The sequence below is a fragment of the Uranotaenia lowii genome, chromosome 1 (assembly GCF_029784155.1).
Source record: "Uranotaenia lowii strain MFRU-FL chromosome 1, ASM2978415v1, whole genome shotgun sequence".
Lineage (NCBI taxonomy): Eukaryota > Metazoa > Arthropoda > Insecta > Diptera > Culicidae > Uranotaenia > Uranotaenia lowii.
This window is the reverse complement of record NC_073691.1, coordinates 143,266,660-143,284,768: the sequence shown is the minus strand read 5'-3', so window position 1 is coordinate 143,284,768 and position 18,109 is coordinate 143,266,660. Positions and strand designations below refer to the sequence as shown.

General features: G+C 37.6%; 1 protein-coding gene and 1 pseudogene across 1 annotated transcript in view; both read right to left on the bottom strand.

The window, feature by feature from the left end:
- The window catches only part of LOC129740363 (protein turtle), a 908,021-nt gene that overhangs the window by 807,735 nt on the left and 82,177 nt on the right, over positions 1 to 18,109 (bottom strand). The window lies entirely within an intron of this gene.
- LOC129740365 (uncharacterized) lies at positions 1,341 to 3,663 on the bottom strand (annotated as a pseudogene).

Below are 18,109 nucleotides of genomic sequence, written 5' to 3'. Positions count from 1 at the left end.
AGGTAATTTGACTTCATCTCTTAAATTAAAGCCTTGTCTCGTTTTAGGCAGCTCGAAAAAACTTTTCTGTGATTGCACAACGACCCGCTCGAGACCATTTATCACAAAAAAGTTTCGTGAGAAGGTCTTGCAAGCAACTCACTTTCAAAGCTGCGATGCTTTGCCACAACACTGAGCGTTGGACTGAAAGCTTACCAATAATTTTGCTCGGTCTACGCACCACTTACAAGGAAGATTTAAAATCGTCTCCAGCCGAAATGGTCTACGGTACAGGGTTTTTTTTCGGAAATTCCGGGCGACAAAAGCGAAGTCGAAACTCTGAAAACCTTGCGGGAAACTATGCGTTATATTCGTCCACCGAACACCGCTTGGCATGGACATCGCAGTGTGTTTGTGCATCCTGATCTTGATAAAAGCGATTTCGTTTTTGTAAGAAATGATTCCATCCGACCGTCATTATCTTGCCCCTATGATGGTCCATTTAAAGTAACCAGCAGAAACAACAAGTTCTTTAACATTTTAATCAATGGTAAATCTATCAACATCACCATTGATCGCCTGAAACCAGCGTATATAGCCACGGAGACATCAAACGATTCCAAAAGCGGTACATCTGCAAGAGCGCCGACAAGCACCAGATCTGGAAGACGAGTAAAAATTCCCCTTCGCTATCAATGATCATAGTGTCAAGTCTAGCGGGGGAGTATATGTAGCAGTCATCAATCATCATCGTCACTCTGACTGCTCGATGATCACAGCATCCGTGGTGAATAATGCACACTACCAAAAACTAAAATCTTTTGTTATCTTAGATAAGCAATAGCCAATAAAGTCTTGACCACTGGAAAGATCAGACCCTTTTCTTATCGCTCCGAATAGCTCCGTTTTAAAAACATTTAAAACAGGATTTAAAAGCTCTTGAAAATACGTATTTTATTTATTATAAAACATTGAAAACATTAAATTCATACACAACAATTAATTTCTGTAAAAAAAAAACATTGAAGAATCCACATGTTTTATAATTCAAATAAAACAGTTTTTCTATCGTGATTACTAGCAACACTTCCTTGGTGCAGCTGCGAATCGTCCGAGCGACTGACTGTCATCCAACAAAACAACAACAAACTGAGTAAATACCTAGCTGCTTTTGCTTTCGTTAGCTCTCCCGTCCCGTTCCAGATTTTGTTATTGTTTATTCCCGGTGAAATATTCCTGAATTTTCAACAGCACTCGTAAGGTAAATAAGTTGTGACTTTGATATTCTCATTTTTCTTTAATAAAAATCTTGTTTGCTTGTAGCAGTATGGATACTGACGTCTTCAAAGAGGAGACTCCAAAGCATTCTGATAATCCGGTGGTGGATTACGATGTCAATCTTGACGATTCTGACCAGGATTCCGACAAATATCCAGTAGAAGCAATTGAGGACAGTGACCTAGAAATGGACCCTCTCAATCTTCCTTTAGGTTCGGATGACAATGAGGGAGACGGTACCGATGATGGTGACGGTGGGGGAAACGCCTTGCATGGAAATAAAAATTCTAAATCGGTGTCTCGGTCGGTACAAAATGTGAGCAACCAGAAATCCTCTCAGAAAACTAACTTATCGTTGTGGTGCTCGTTTTACAAGCGAAGATTTGTTGGTGAGACGTCGGGTCCCAACTTTGTTGAAGAAATGAAGATATGTGGCGATTCCGTGGACGAGATTTTGAAAGCTGTTTGGAGAGTTATTGAGCCGGTTATCTGCCGGGAAGCTCTTTTTGTTGAGGAGAATGGCCAGGAAGTTCCTCTCTGGGCAGATAGTGAGCCAGTGTACGCGGACCTGGGAAAGTTTATTTTCATGGCGAATAAGAATCGTAGACGCATAACTGTCGAGCAGATCGACAGCAAGTTTTTGATCAGCTCGCGCGAGCAAATCGTTCCCATCTACGTTCATGTTTACTCCAACACTGTTTCCTGCAAACAACGATGGGAAATGGTAAGTAAACAACTGGTGCAATTTCAAGATTGTGATCGTGCGGGGGCTCCTAGCAACCAATCTCTTTCTGAATTGGCTGATGAGTTGAGAGAAATTCATGGTAGAGACTTCTCCGGCCAAGCATTTGCATGGAAGCTATGGGCCACTCATATACACGCAGCACCGGCACACGACAGAGAAAGGAGGAAGACTGAACTGCCGCCCCAATCTGTTATCAAATTCTTTCGATCAGTTCCGACCTCGGAAGCTGTTCGGATGGAGAACACACGGAATGGACTGACCGTTGCCAGCACCATCAACGACGCATACAGTTCCGAGCTTGCCACGGTGGAGGAAGAGGTGGACCAACTGATAGCTCTCGGCCAAAGGGTAAAGCACCGTATTGCGGCCTTACGAGCTCGTTCCTCGATCAACTCAAGCCTTGTATCAGCCATGCAGGACAGCATCAGGCTGGAGGAGAGTACACTAAGCCGTTGTCTTGCTGACAACGTTTCGGATATGCAAGATATGGATCATATGTAAATTTTAAACAACAAATCATGTTTATACTTGATTCGATTATTGCTCTTTTATGTTTGAAATAAAGCGATAAAGCAGTTTTGTTCTTGTTTTTAACTCATCCTCTTTCCTTTACTGATTATTTGACTGTGACGCATCATTCAACATTCCTACTGAAGGATCAAATACTCCCCCTGGTGAATACCCACAGTGCCGAAAAATATTTGTGCAGTCGTAATTTTCCAGCTCCATGAACGTGTCGAAAGCTAGATGGGATAGGTTTTGATTTTTGTTTTCCAGATACTTTTTCTTTACTCGTGACTTCATCATACCGAATACAACTTCCACAGGGTTGAAAAAGGGACAGTATGGTGGTAAGAAAACTGGTATGATCCCAATCGACCGAAGATAAAGGATAATGTTTGGGTCGCAGTGAATACGAGCACCATCCATCAACCACACCGAGTTCATCCCTGGGTATCTCTTCACTTTGAATTTTTTAGAGCGAAATCCTTACAGCAATCAAAAAATATTTTCCGGGTGAATGTTCCCTCAGTTTCAAAGGTGTCTAATACTCCTTGTAAACCAAGAAAGCATAGCAATGATACCCGAGGACGGCGCACAAATTCACCCCGGAAAATTAATGGTTTCCCTTTAGTTCCGTAGCCACGATTCCTTAAGATGCTCCTGTTATCCAAGGACACCTCATCCAGATACACTAGGTGGAAGATGTCCCAATCGAAGGAATTCATTTCGGAACAGAAACGGAGGATTTCATGTTCCTTGATCTGGATTGCTCTGCGCTCTAAGGCTTTCCACGTCATCCCTTCAGCGTGGAGGATTCTGCAGATTGCTGATCCACTAATTTTCAGCTGAAACTGTCGATAAAAAAGTTCGCTGCATTCTTCGAGGTAGAGAATCGGGTTTTGGTGATAGAGGTCCACTATCCACCGTCTGTGGTGTGCGCTGAATTTCCGGAACACTTGCTCCCGCTGCTTAGCGGAAAGAAGACCCTCCTTTTCGTACGTTGTAATCCAGTCACTGATCGTAGTCTTACTTTTCCTGTAAATTATTGCCAGCTTGGCTCGTGTTAACCCAAGGAAATAGTACCCATAAATGCAATGGTACTTCGTATTAACACTTGCTCTCTTGCTTTCAACGTTTTGCAAGATAACGTTTTCCATTTACGTTCTTCCTCTTGCAGCAACCACTGATGAAATTGCGATCAGAACTAAGACCAAAACAATAAAAAATCAGACCAAAACAACAACCAACCCAAAAATATGACAGATCACACTTTTGGTCACAGTTTTCTACCGTCACACTTTAAAAGTGTGAAGTCCAGTAGAGTGTGAACTGCACAATAAAACAATCAGAATAGTTTTTAAATTTTTTTATAAACAGTTTCAAGAAAAGAGTGTGAGAATACTTCTAGAAAGGTTTTAAACCAAACTAGATGTCCATGTCAAATTGGTAAGTTCAAAATGTTGAAAACACAGGTTTCAGTGGTTTGTTCGTTAAGTCCTTAAACAACTACCCATTACATTAGCGATTGCTATTTGTCACTTTCCATTTCACATATTCCCTAACCGGGAAATTACTCATTTCTCAATGAGTACTTTGATACTTTTACCCGGCATATCTGGCAGCACTGTTGTGTTACCACGAACCTAATTTGTGTAGTCTCGCTTAACCGTGTGATGATGTAAACATTTGTCCGCGTTTATAATCGTCACCTGTCATCAGCAATCATTGATCCATTGTTTTTAGATTGCAAATTAACCCATATGCGTGCCTCGAGTCTGTACCACGAAACAATCTGGTTTAGATACATGGACACCCCCAAGAAAACACACGATCACAATCCGAACTGAGATCTGGCGTTTGGCCGGTGATTGTTTCCATCCTCATTTATCTTGTGATGGGATAGAGAGAATCGTAACAATGTTTTTTTTATCAATTTTAGTTATACGCATTGCGCATGGTTGCGAGGACAATGCCAATCGGTGAACTTCTTAACGCCAATAGCGTGCGAATCCAGTGCCAATAATGTGTGAATGCTCTCATGTCATGATTGGAGTAAATTTTGTCCTGTAGATGTGGTATTCATCCCGAAATACCGTGAATACCAATAACTTTCCCAGTTCGAAAATCGTACCAATTTGGATGATTTGAGAATACACATGAGAGCTTATTTTGAATTGGAATTTTAAGACCGCTAGCTTCATTTAAAAAAAAAAATAGGAAGATGGAAGTCAAACGAACATAAAGATCGGAAAATACTTTTTGGTTACTTTTAATAGGTATTTTGCACATTGATGAACGATATGTTCAGCTGTTATTTGTTAACACGTTCGTCGCCACGCTCATTTTGGTAGTTTCCCTAGCTGGGCCCAAAGAAATTTTCAGAGAGAGAAAGCAAAGAGGGAGAACTCCCATATTTGAAACGTGTGGCGAAGCTGAGCGGTAAACTCAAGTAAGAGAGCGTCACACGCTTTTTGATGTGACGGGGCCCCCCAGGAAATACACCCGTCACCCGAATATGGGTGCCGTGGCGACGAACGTGTTAAATCTACATTACGCTTTTTCTGGCTCGCATATCTCACGTCTTATAGCATAATTGTCACGCCAGTTCTATTTATGGTCGTTTGTCACAAGTAACCTTTTCCATTTCATGTCCAATAATTGATGTCTGGAAATGAAAAATGCAAAACTTAAACTCCAATTTTAATCAAAACTTCTTAAATGTTTCATCAAAACTAGTTAAAAAAAAATCTAAATTTGTCCAAACTTGCTTCCGGAAAAGTAAACAGATGTTCGGTACTAATCGGCTCTCTACCGTTGCAAATTCATTTAAAACTGCCAAGCCCTCCAGCGTTCCGGCGTTGATTGGAAAAAGGCTCTGGTCGCGATACTTGCTGCTTTGCTCTGGTTCCTAGAGTTGGGGGCCGAATTCATAGAATGACTTCAACGATCAGAAGTTGCTCCTGTGCAACTTTTCCCGAAAGAAAGGAAGAAACTCTCTAGGTTGCTTGTGGGGACAGATAAAACTTCCCTTCTGCTTGAGGACTCCCCGGCTAGCTGGCAACAGAGTTCAAACGTTGCACTCCCGCGCTTTGCCGCAAGGACATTTAATTTAAACCGAGACCACCGTCATCAATTCGGGAAACTTTTGATCCTGTCCGGAGAACGGTGTGTCCTTTGGCGCCGCGTCAGTTTTCCGGGAAGGCTGGCAGAATCTGTTCTATTTTACTTGGCCCAGCATTCGTTGAACTTTCTCGGAGCGTTAAAGACGTTCCTCCAACTTTCCGACTAGGCTGCAGTATCGGAGGTTCAGGTCGAGCTGTATCTCGTGGTTATGTAGATTTATAGCACAGATTCGCCTACAGCAGCACCCATGAATGGGAACAGATTCTGAGAAAGCAAACGTAAGACACCAGGATGGTTGGGAGTAAGAAGAACATTCGAAGGACCCCAAGATTCATTGTGCTTTACTGGAGGTCGAAATCCGAAGAAGAGCAGCCTTGTGCCACTCCGGATGTAAATTTTACGCCCCAGCAAGTTTTCCCAAACCTCCCGACTTCGAAATCATATTCGGTATGAGTTCAGCGGAAAATTTAACAGTAGATAGCAAAAAAGCATATATCCCCTCAGGCAGTCAACCAGACACTGGTCCGATAGAGAAAAAAGAAGAAGCGGAAAATTCCTCCTGACAGTTTTGTCTTCTAGATGCGAAAATTTTTCTGACTTACGGCGAACGTTTTCCACTCGGTCTTACCGCTTCCAGGGAAAAATATTTGCTATTCGTCGCTTTGCACCCTAAGCTACAAGGAGAGATTAAGAACGAAAAAAGCCAAAGTTTGGAAAAGAATTTGCAAACCTGTCAGTCATGGTTGCTGGATGGGACGACACGGCAGTGGAGGGCCCAGAAGCATCCAGACATAACTTTGGGCACCCTTCAAGGCAATCACTCCGTAATCGAAAGTGAAGTTATGAAATGTGCGATGAAACAGATTGCCGTTGCATCGTCTCGGAATCAATCTTCATTCTCCCACGCCCGTTGATTAGCTTGAGAGATTAACATTTTTGAAATCTGGTTTTTAATCTCTCACATCCATATGTCCGTAATAACTATTTGAAGAAAATAAATCTATTAATCATTTTCCAACAGGGTATAAACTTTAACAACATAAACTTATTTTGTTCAAAATTTGTGACTGTTTAAGGCGTACATAGTAGTTAGGGTGGCAATGGATGTATGGGTAATATTTTATGATCGAATTTTGAGAACCGATTGTAGATTGGCCCAAAAAACTGCCTTGTGCAAAAATTCAGCTCTATCAGATTTTATTTAGGTGTTCCTCAAAGCGCTCAAAGATTCAATTTCGGCACTCGAAAATCATTTGAGCGGGGGACAAAGGAAATTGTAAAAATCTCAAATTAAATTTTGATTCCAAATGAATAAGAATGCACTAAACGTCTAAATCTGGTGTAATCTCGAACATAAATTGTGTCCCAAAATGTCCTACTTTTTTATGGTTAGGACCATTATTAAGGTTGCCAGATTGCCCGGTTTTATCCGGGTTTGCCCGGATTTTTAAAACAAAATATTGGGAAAGCCCGGTCCGGCCCGGTTGCCCGGATTCCATCAAAAACAGCTTGGATTTTGCCCGGATTTATTCACTTTATTAGAGAAATCAAACACACAAAAAAAAAACAAATTGTGTTCTACATTTTTTTTCTTTCTTGAGCAAGTTTTATTAAAATATTCATAGAAGATATTTTGGAAGCCTAAAATGCGGCTTAAAACCTACTGAAAAGTTTTGCAGAAAAAAGTCATTTTTTTAATTTTTATTTAGTCATTCCTAGATGTTGCCCAAATTTGCCCAGAATTTTGGTCGACTATAATATTTCACCCAAAGTAAAGTATTTTTCTTTTACCGTGTCGAACAGAGGTATAGAAATCAACAATGTCAAACTGTTTGACCAATTTTATCGCCTAGCAAAAACAAAATTGCAAAAAGTTTCAAACAAAATTGAATAAAACTGGCTTGCAAGAGGGCCATTGTTTAAAATAAAAGTAAAGTAGAAGATGGCTTACAAGAGGACAAGTCCCCATTGTTTTAAATGAAAAGAAAATAAAAAATGGTTTGCATGAGGACAAGTCCCCATTGTTTTGAATGAAAGTTGAATAAAGATAGCTTGCAAGGGGACAAGTCCCCATTGTTTTGAATGAAAATTAAATAAAAGATGGCTTGCAAGAGGACAAGTCCCCATTGTTTTGAATGAAAATTAAAAAAAAATGGCTTGCAAGAGGACAAGTCCCCATTGTTTTGAATGAAAATTAAAAAAAAATGGCTTGCCAGAGGACAAGTCCCCATTGTTTAAAATAAAAGTAAAGTAGAAGATGGCTTACAAGAGGACAAGTCCCCATTGTTTTAAATGAAAAGAAAATAAAAGATGGCTTGCAAGAGGAGAAGTCCCCATTTTTTAAAAATGAAAATTGAATAAAAGATGGCTTGCAAGAGGACAAGTCCCCATTGTTTTGAATGAAAATTAAATAAAAGATGGCTTGCAAGAGGACAAGTCCCCATTGTTTTGAATGAAAATTTAAAAAAAATGGCTTGCAAGAGGACAAGTCCCCATTGTTTTGAATGAAAATTGAATTAAAGATGACCTGCATGGGGACAAGTCCCCAAGGTTTAGAACAAAAGTTAAATAAAAGATGGCTTGCAAGAGGACAAGTCCCCATTATTTTAAATGAAAATTGAATTAAAGATGGCTTGCAAGAGGACAAGTCCCCATTGTTTCGAATGACCTTAATAAATAGATGGCTTGCAAGAGGATATGTCCCGAATACTTTTTAAAAAAATAAAGCTCGCAACAGATCAATTCCTTGAATGGCATGAATATTTAGAATTAACTTGTTTCTTGCAAGAGGACATTCTTCTCCCTTGATTGTAACTAATCTTTATCGAAAGATCGTAAAGAGAACAAATCCTCATTGATTCAGAAACGTTTTAGTCATAAAATGAAAATTTATCATTATAAATGTCTGTATCGGATTCTTTTTAACATTGATGAATTGAAACCGCTAATCTATTTCTTGATGCTGACAGCAAGAAACCTAAAAATTTATTGTAACTTATCCAATGAATCTAATGATTTATTCGTAAACTCTATATAGGCATAGATATAGGTTATGAAAAAGTAATTCATAAAAAAATATGCTTTTTTAAATTAAAGTTAAAATTTATAATACTGAGCTAATAATTATTATTTAAATATTCTGGCATCGCTGAAATTACTAAACGAATGAACTGTGGTATTTTTAATGAGCCCATTCATCAGATTCAGCGCGAAACATTGAATTGAGCTTCTGCGATTCGTCTAGTTCTGTGAGTGCTTGAGTGAAACGGTGACTCTACCGAATGCGGAAGATAACGGTCATTCTTTAGGCGTCTTTTGCGAAGAATAGTCGGTTGTGCGCGAAAGAAAATCTTCAATAATAATAATAATAATTTCTCGGCACCACACCCACAAGACCACGTGTTTTACGCTCAAAATTTGAATGCTGTTAACTTTTGAGAAAACCTGAAAATCATTGCCATTTTTTTTTATTTGCTGACTCCCAAATTACGATAGCAATGCATAATTATAACAAATTTTGTCCTGTGCACTAATATTCGGCTCGAAAAAATTATCTGCCGCAATGCTTGCCGCGACATCACTCAAGAAATGAATTTCGTTGCCTACCTGAAGGCGTTTTACCTATAAGAATATAAAAAGAGCATTTTGAATAAAGCCTAATTTTCGATAAGTTTAGCAATAAAAAATGATTTTTGACCATAGTATGGTTAATTTACAAAAAAAAACGATGAACATATTATTAAATATTTGATGTTACAGTTGTTTCGGCGTTCAACCCAGCGGTTTGTTTTCTGACTGTTCCAGTTTTTTACAAAAAATATATTCAAAACCGTGTTTTTATCATATTCCTTCATTTTGATAATACGTAAATCTGGTTCCTGATCGGCGTAAACTTTTAATTTGGTAATTAGAAGATTGGTATCGCTGTAGATAGCGATTATGCTTAACTGGTGCATCTTGTACAGTTTTTCCCTATAGACAAATTAGGTACATTGACAGACTTTTAAAAACATGTAATTTTCAAAATTCAAAGCATAAAATGATTATTCCTACACAGTAAACGAAAATTACCGAGATCGGTAATTTTTTTAACGAAATCCTAACATGTGTAAATCGTTAAACTGTTCGGTGTTTTTTTCGGTAAAAAATAAACGAACATCGGTAAATGAAGAATCGATTTACCGATGTTCGTTTATTTTTTACCGAAAAAATTACCGAACAGTTCAACGATTTACACATGTTAGGATTTCGGTAAAACAAATTATCGAACTCGATAATTTTCGTTTACTGTGTATATCTAAGGTATGTACATAGTTAAAAAATAATTTGGAACTTTCCTTCTTTTAACCAGTTATTCATTAGTTTGACATGCAGCGATTTTCGTGCTCTCATAATCAACTGACATTTTTTTTACAGTAGGTGAATTCTTTTCACTAGCATAGTCATTAGACTGCCCCAAATTTGTATGGGAAATTTCAAGCTTGTGAAATGTTATGCGCTGCAGGCCTAAACTGATCCTAGGCCTAGTACAAGGTCTCATGCCAAATTTGGGCCAGATCGGATCACGGGAAGGGGTCGCTCAACGAGCCTGAAGTTTGTATGAGATTTTGAGACATTTTGTTCGGGAGAAACATGAAAAACCAGTTTTTCATGAATAACTTTGGTTCCCGTCGGCCGATTCCTTTCAAAAACAATTTTTCTTAAAGCCTAAATTATGAAAAATATTTCATTCGAAGACTGCATTTCAATTCGACTTATGACAAAAAAGTTTTTAGACTTCAAAAATGAGGTAACTTTTTTAAGGATGGTATTCATCACTGTTAATGCTGTGTCAAAATGTTCGAAGCACTGTCACTCATTAACAGTGATGAATATCACCCTGAAAAAAATTACCCCATTTTTGAAGTCTAATAACTTTTTTCACTTAACTCGAATCGAAATGCAGTCTTTGGATGAGATATTTGTCATAGTTTAGGCTTTAAGAAAAACCCTTTTTAAAAGAAATCGGCAGAAGGGGACCGAAGTTATTCATGAAAAACTGGATTTTCATGTTCCTCCCGAACAAAATGTATTAAAATCCCATACAAAATTTAGGCTCGTTGAGCGACCCCTTCCCGTGATCCGATCTGGCCCAAATTTGGCATGAGACCTTGTACTAGGCCTAAGATCAATTCATGCCTGCAGCACATAATTTTTTCAAATGTCAGGTCATTTGGGGCACTCTAATAGTCATACGTTGGCAGATTGCATGTTAAGGACCAAATCAGCAAAGGCAGAAAACTGTAAAAATGGTTGAAGCAAAAATTGCCTTTTTAGTTAAATCATTGCACAATCGGAAAAATGAGTACAAACCGGGAAGAAATTCAATATCTTCCCTCCTACTCGAACAAAATCAATTTAAAAAAAAACTAACTTTAGTGAAAATGTTCGAAGAATCGATTGGACTTAGTTTCAAATGCCGCACGAGCTTACGAACGGAGATATTACGCCATTTTTAACCTATGATTCCCCTATATTTAAAATAAACAATCACCAAAATGCTAATTTAAGTGTAAAAATATTGAGCAAATATAGACAAATCCTATGTGAATTATCTCAAGGAATCGAATGAAGGGTGACTGAGCTACCGCAAGCTTCGAAAAATGGAGTAATGACTAAATTTATCCGCAACATTTTTCAATTGTTTCACAAAATGACAGGCTCAGACTTGAAATTTTTTTAACCAAATGAAACCTATTCATCTTCATAACAAACTGACTTCTTTGGCTGAGCTACTTTCTGGATTGAGCGCTGAAAACTAATGAACCGATTTTCATAAAATCCAATTTTCAAAACCAATCATTTTCAGTTTTTTTAATTCCTCAAAGTAGTGTTCGGCATTAAAGCGCTAATCGCTAATTTGTCTGCTCCGTTTTCGTTTGATAATTATCGTTTTCATTTATTTTTTCACCAAAATTTTCTTCCAAAAGATAGACAAACGTCACCACAAGTAATTAGTCAAAGAAGAATGCTGATACATGAATTTTTCTAGTGTCTGGCGTTAAATCGCTAATCGCTAATTAGTCCGCTACTTTTTTGTCGACAAATTTATGTTCTAACGGGACTTCAGTTGAAAAAATAGAATAAACAAACTCTACTGGTTGCAATTATTCAAGCAGGAATGCTGATATATGTTATTTTCTATAATGTAATGGAGTTTTTTGAGCCGTAAGTTCTCCAGAAATAAAGTTAAAAAATAAATATTAAAACAAAAATGTAGCTAGCGAATAGCGTTTTAATGCCGACCTCTGCCTCAAAGAGAATAAGAGAATGATAAATAATAGATTCAAATAATTAAATTCCATTTTTTTTTTTCAAATATTCTGTCAACCCAACAGTTCGGAATTTTCCTACCGATAATTTTCATGATTCAATCACATGCTAAACATTTCGTGACTAGCTTTAACACTCCCACGATTATGTAACAATTTCAATCCCAAATAATCACTTCCGGCTGAAGAATGAAGATTGGAAGGGGGGTAGGGTTTCTGGAAGCGGTTAACCGAAGCAAGGGTTGAAAGCACTCAACTAAAGCTGATTTATATTCATAACACCATGAAACATTTCCACCAATTAATCGTTTCCAGCCAACAAACACAGAATCAACATCGCCATTCGGTACCCACTCTAAGCGGGGATCGTATAATTCCTTCCCGTTTTCCAAATGTGGTTTTAATCTGAAGTGCCAACAATTTTCCTCGGCCCTGTGGCTCCCTTCTCTGTCTCTGGCAAAAGGTGGCCGTTCCGTTCAGTCATTGGAATAACTTTCCCACCCATCCACCCACATTCTTCAACCAGACCGAAGAATCGTTTGATGCGATTTTGTGGGTCCTCGATTCGTTTGTTGGTTCCTTTCGGTTTGAGCTTGTTCCGGCAAAAACGCTCCTCCGATCGAATTCCGGCGATGCGTCGTGTCGTCGAGAATCAGCTCAATTTTGAAAGTGCCAGTGGCTGGGAATCGTTTTTGTAATTAAATTCCTTTCTGCCAGTCACAGTCCGATTTTTTTGGAGGCCGAGCGCCGTCGACGATGTCAGACTCTCTCTAGGATTTCAACGTTTATTTTCTTGTAAAACCATCAGCATCCATTCGTCGCCGGCACCCTTGTTTTAAGTGACGTGTCGGAGCAAAGGCGTCCTTTTTAATTAATTGGGATTAAACAGGATTTTAGGGTTTTTTTTTCATTCTTTGGAATTCGAACATCTCAACAAGGATGTCCGAACGTGCGTGTTGAATGGGTATTTCTTTCAACGAAGATCTTGCCTGGGTTAATCATTTCAGCGTTCCGAAGTAACAAATGATTTTTTTAGATTCCGGGAACATTTTCAAGTTTGTGACCAAACTCAGTCACAGCATCCAACCATAATAACTAGGGGATTCGGCCAAGGCGTCTTTGAAAGAGCACTTTAATAATTTGAGTAGGAAGAACCCGTCTTTTACACAATTTGATCGATTGCAGGTGAAAAGGTTGCGGAAAAATCGTATTCATTCCCGAAAACCGCGTAGAAAACCCGTGCTAATCCTCAAATCTATTTAAAACTTTATAGTTGACACTACTGGGATCAGTCCTTAAACATAAATCTATGATTGGTCCTTGTATTATCTACCTTCGCCAGGTCCACATTCAGCCTTGCAAGAGTTTAGTGAGCGTGAGCGACACCAATACGTATCGAAATCTCCCACGATTATAACGGGGCTTCGACCTGTGAGCACCTCGACTATCTCATCCATCGACTGAAGAGTAGAAGACATGAGACCTAAGACATGAGTCATAAGACATGAGACATGAGACATGAGACATGAGACATGAGACATGAGACATGAGACATGAGACATGAGACATGAGACATGAGACATGAGACATGAGACATGAGACATGAGACATGAGACATGAGACATGAGACATGAGACATGAGACATGAGACATGAGACATGAGACATGAGACATGAGACATGAGACATGAGACATGAGACATGAGACATGAGACATGAGACATGAGACATGAGACATGAGACATGAGACATGAGACATGAGACATGAGACATGAGACATGAGACATGAGACATGAGACATGAGACATGAGACAAGAGACATGAGACATGAGACATGAGACATGAGACATGAGACATGAGACATGAGACATGAGACATGAGACATGAGACATGAGACATGAGACATGAGACATGAGACATGAGACATGAGACATGAGACATGAGACATGAGACATGAGACATGAGACATGAGACATGAGACATGAGACATGAGACATGAGACATGAGACATGAGACATGAGACATGAGACATGAGACATAAGACATGAGACATGAGACATGAGACATGAGACATGAGACATGAGACATGAGACATGAGACAAGAGACATGAGACATGAGACATGAGACAAGAGACATGAGACATGAGACATGAGACATGAGACATGAGACATGAGACATGAGACATGAGACATGAGACATGAGACAAGAGACATGAGACATGAGACATGAGACATGAGACATGAGACATGAGACATGAGACATGAGACATGAGACATGAGACAAGAGACATGAGACATGAGACATGAGACATGAGACATGAGACATGAGACATGAGACATGAGACATGAGACATGAGACATGAGACATGAGACATGAGACATGAGACATGAGACATGAGACATGAGACATGAGACATGAGACATGAGACATGAGACATAAGACATGAGACATGAGACATGAGACATGAGACATGAGACATGAGACATGAGACATGAGACATGAGACATGAGACATGAGACATGAGACATGAGACATGAGACATGAGACATGAGACATGAGACATGAAACATGAAACATGAGACATGAGACATGAGACATGAGTCTATACAAAAATTTGTGTGATTAAATATTACAACAATCAATTGGTCGAAAAATGTCATATTGAATTTCCAGCATTCAAAAGTTAATATTAGATGGCTTAAATCACGGGTGAGTAACCTTTTTCAACAACGGGCCAATTCGCATTTGAAATTTTTCCGGTAGGCCACAATCAAAATACCATTTATTGATAGCAGGGATGATAAATGTTACAAATGTCGTTTGACTGTCATACGGAAAAAAAAGTCGCAGTCATCGAAACGGACGGTCATGTAGCTGTCATGTCTTTGTTCCTTTTTGCGAATGTCGTTCCAAAAGAATGTTACTCGAAAAAATGTTGAATGACATTCGGAAAGAATGTCACAGCTGGCATAAAGATCGGGACGGTTGTGGAAAAAAAATGTTATGACCGTCCAAGGAAAGTCGGCTATGGCTAGAATGACATTTTTTTTCTAAATGTTACGGCGACATCGACATTTTTAATTTCACGAATTTCCAATGGATGTTACATTGAAATGCTATGAATTTGATTGTCGCGACCGCTTTCAATGCAAACGAAAACGAACCATATGACATTTCAATGGCATTCTCAAGGCTGATTAAAAGTAAACAGATATTTACGTTATTTCCTAAAAACAACCATTTTTTGATGAAAACATAAAAAAATAGAAATTTGAATAGGATATTTTTTTAATACCAGATGGATAACTCCAGCCGAAATCGACTCGGCACATCACTAAATAGGTAGGGGAGATGGGCGCATAATGGCCACCTTAAGGAAAACGGTTATTTAACCATAGAAAATAGCTATAATATGGAGGTTACATTATTGTTTCGTGTTCAGACACTTGAAAAGCCTATTCCCTAACGGGCTGAAACGTGAAAAACTAGATGAAAACGTTAAAAAATGCATTTTAAAAAAATTTGCCAAAAGCTGAAAACCAGCCACTGTGGAGGCATAATGAGAACCCCCCCTGAGGCAGTATGAGCACCATTAATCAGAGCAAGATGTGCGTTTTTGCCGGGGAATCTAGCAGCGAATTCAATTCGATGAAGTCAGGTGAGTCGTAGATTCATCAAACAAAGCAATAACAAAATAATCTAGGTCTGTTTGTAGAATACAAACAATTCACGCACGCTCATACATTAAGTGCTTTGTTCGGAGGATGATGCTACTAGCCGTATAATGTAACAATAAAAAAATCGATCATGAATTGTGAATGGAAAAAGATCACCTCGAACACAAATCTAACTCTAGTCTTTTGATTACCTCTCCGACACCTTACCAATAGGCTAAATTGTCGGATGAAAACTAGTCAAGGTGTGGCGCTTTAAATCAATTTTAATTCGCTGCTAGATTCTACGGCAGAAAATGCTCATTATGCCTCGATAATATGGTGCTCTATATGCCCCTAGTCAACAAATTTAAGTAAAAACGTGTTTTAAAATTGATAAAAGTGAAAAATCAAAAATTTTATGATGGTAAAAATTGAGAAACAATGTGTACATCATGTTGCAGTGCGTACATTATTGATCAAGGTTATTTTAAGATCATAAGAGCTTACTTCGTGGTGCTCAAAAATTATAATATTTTCGTAACTTTAGAACCAAGCTAGTTTTTTTTAAATATCTCTGTAAAGATGATAAGGAGATTCCTTTTTTTTGTGAAAAATTAATACTATAGGAAGTACGAAACATATCCTCATGAAAATTTATTTAAGAAAATACGCACTTTCGTAGAAAAGCGTAGTTCTCATTATGCCTCGGGTGCTCGTTATGCCCTCATCTCCCCTATCGATCATTTTTGAATTATTTAAATTTTTTAATAGATTTTTTTTCATTTTCGCGAATATTCATTCTTAGGAACAGAAACATTATTAATTTTTTTTCTAAGCTAAAATTTTTTGAAGTCTTTCTATTTATAGATTAAAAGGTTTCAACTGCTTTTGAGAGAAATATATTTGAAGGATATCGCTGTTTTCTCTGTTTGGAGCGTTGAATCGTCATTGACATTCATAAAATTAAAATCTTTTTTTCTGTACACATTTTCGAAAAGTTTTTAAGCATTTTATATTAAGTCCTTGAATACACGATTTTTTTTTTCAAACGGTTGAAAAACTATTGATATTAATTTGTTCAGTTCCGTATGAGATCATTGCATTGTTGCACAATGGCCAAGGTTGTCAAAATCAAAGAAAAAATCTGATTACTCAGATTTTTCAAAGCTACAGTTTACATTCTTGACATTCTTGTTTACATTTTAACAGATTCCATGGATTTTCTTAATTGGATTGAGATGGTAATGGAAAAGTTTCCCAAGACTAATTTATGAAAATCTTATGACTTTGGTAATGCTGATTGCTTATTTTTAAATATTATTAATATCATAAAAAAAACATGGAAGTTGTTTTTTTTTTCCAGTGCAACACGAACAAGCATATTTCTAAATTTGATGAACAAACTACAGTTTGAAAAAATCTTTGAACATATTCATCATACAACTTTATATTTGCTTCGAATGATAAATTATTGACCTCACAAACGATCTCAGAAATGCCTGTGATCATTTGTGTCTGTTGCCGATTTTTTGTTTGTTCTCCCAACCCGCTTTCGTGTATATTAACTTCAAAGTGCTAGTTTAATAATTAAAAAAACGTGAAATCTGTACAAAAGAATTTATTTCGTTTTGCCTTCAAATGATACTGCTATGCTAAGGTTGCCAAATGTTTGCCGTCATGTATCCGGTTCGGACAATTCCAGGCTATTTTATCTGAAAACCTGGTAAAATCAGGGCATTTGATTACAAAATTTTCAACATAAAATCCAGACAATATCCGGGAAATTCGATCAATACCCATGAATCATTCTGCAAAAATCAAAAAGAAAACACCTGTATCAGTTTTTATATCGAAATACATCAGCAGATTTTGAATCGTATTGTAATGATTTTTTTGATAGGACTCTCTTTTTTTTAAAGATTTTTTTAATGGCTATCAGTCTCGGATTTTTAAGTAAAAACGACTGTTTTTTACTCCAACGTTTCGATCCTTATTGGATCTTTATCAAATTGATATAAGATATTTAAAAACAACTCGAAAACCAAAACAGTCTACAGTGCAAAGTGCAGAAAATTGTAAAACATCCAATATTCAATAGGAAAAAAAGAATATTTTACGAAAATTCGCCAACAATGACAGCAGTTCAAGATAAGCCGAATCAAACTTAACAATAAAACGACACTTTATCACCCCTGATGAAGATTCAATAAGAATCGAAACATTGGAGTTAAAAAACAGTCGTTTTTTCTTAAAAATCCGAGACTGATAGCCGTTAAAAAAATTTTGAAAAAATTAACCAAAACAGTCGTTCCATTCACAAAGATAGGACTCTCTAAAAAAAATTGCGATTTGAACGCAAAAATTAGAAATTATAATGACTCTTTTTAAATTTTTTTTATGCTTTTGCAAATAAAACAAAAAACCTTTGCAAAATCCTGACATTTTCCAGTGAAATCTGCATGGACCGGAAATTTTTCATATTTTGTATTGAATATCTGGGCAAGTCCGAATAA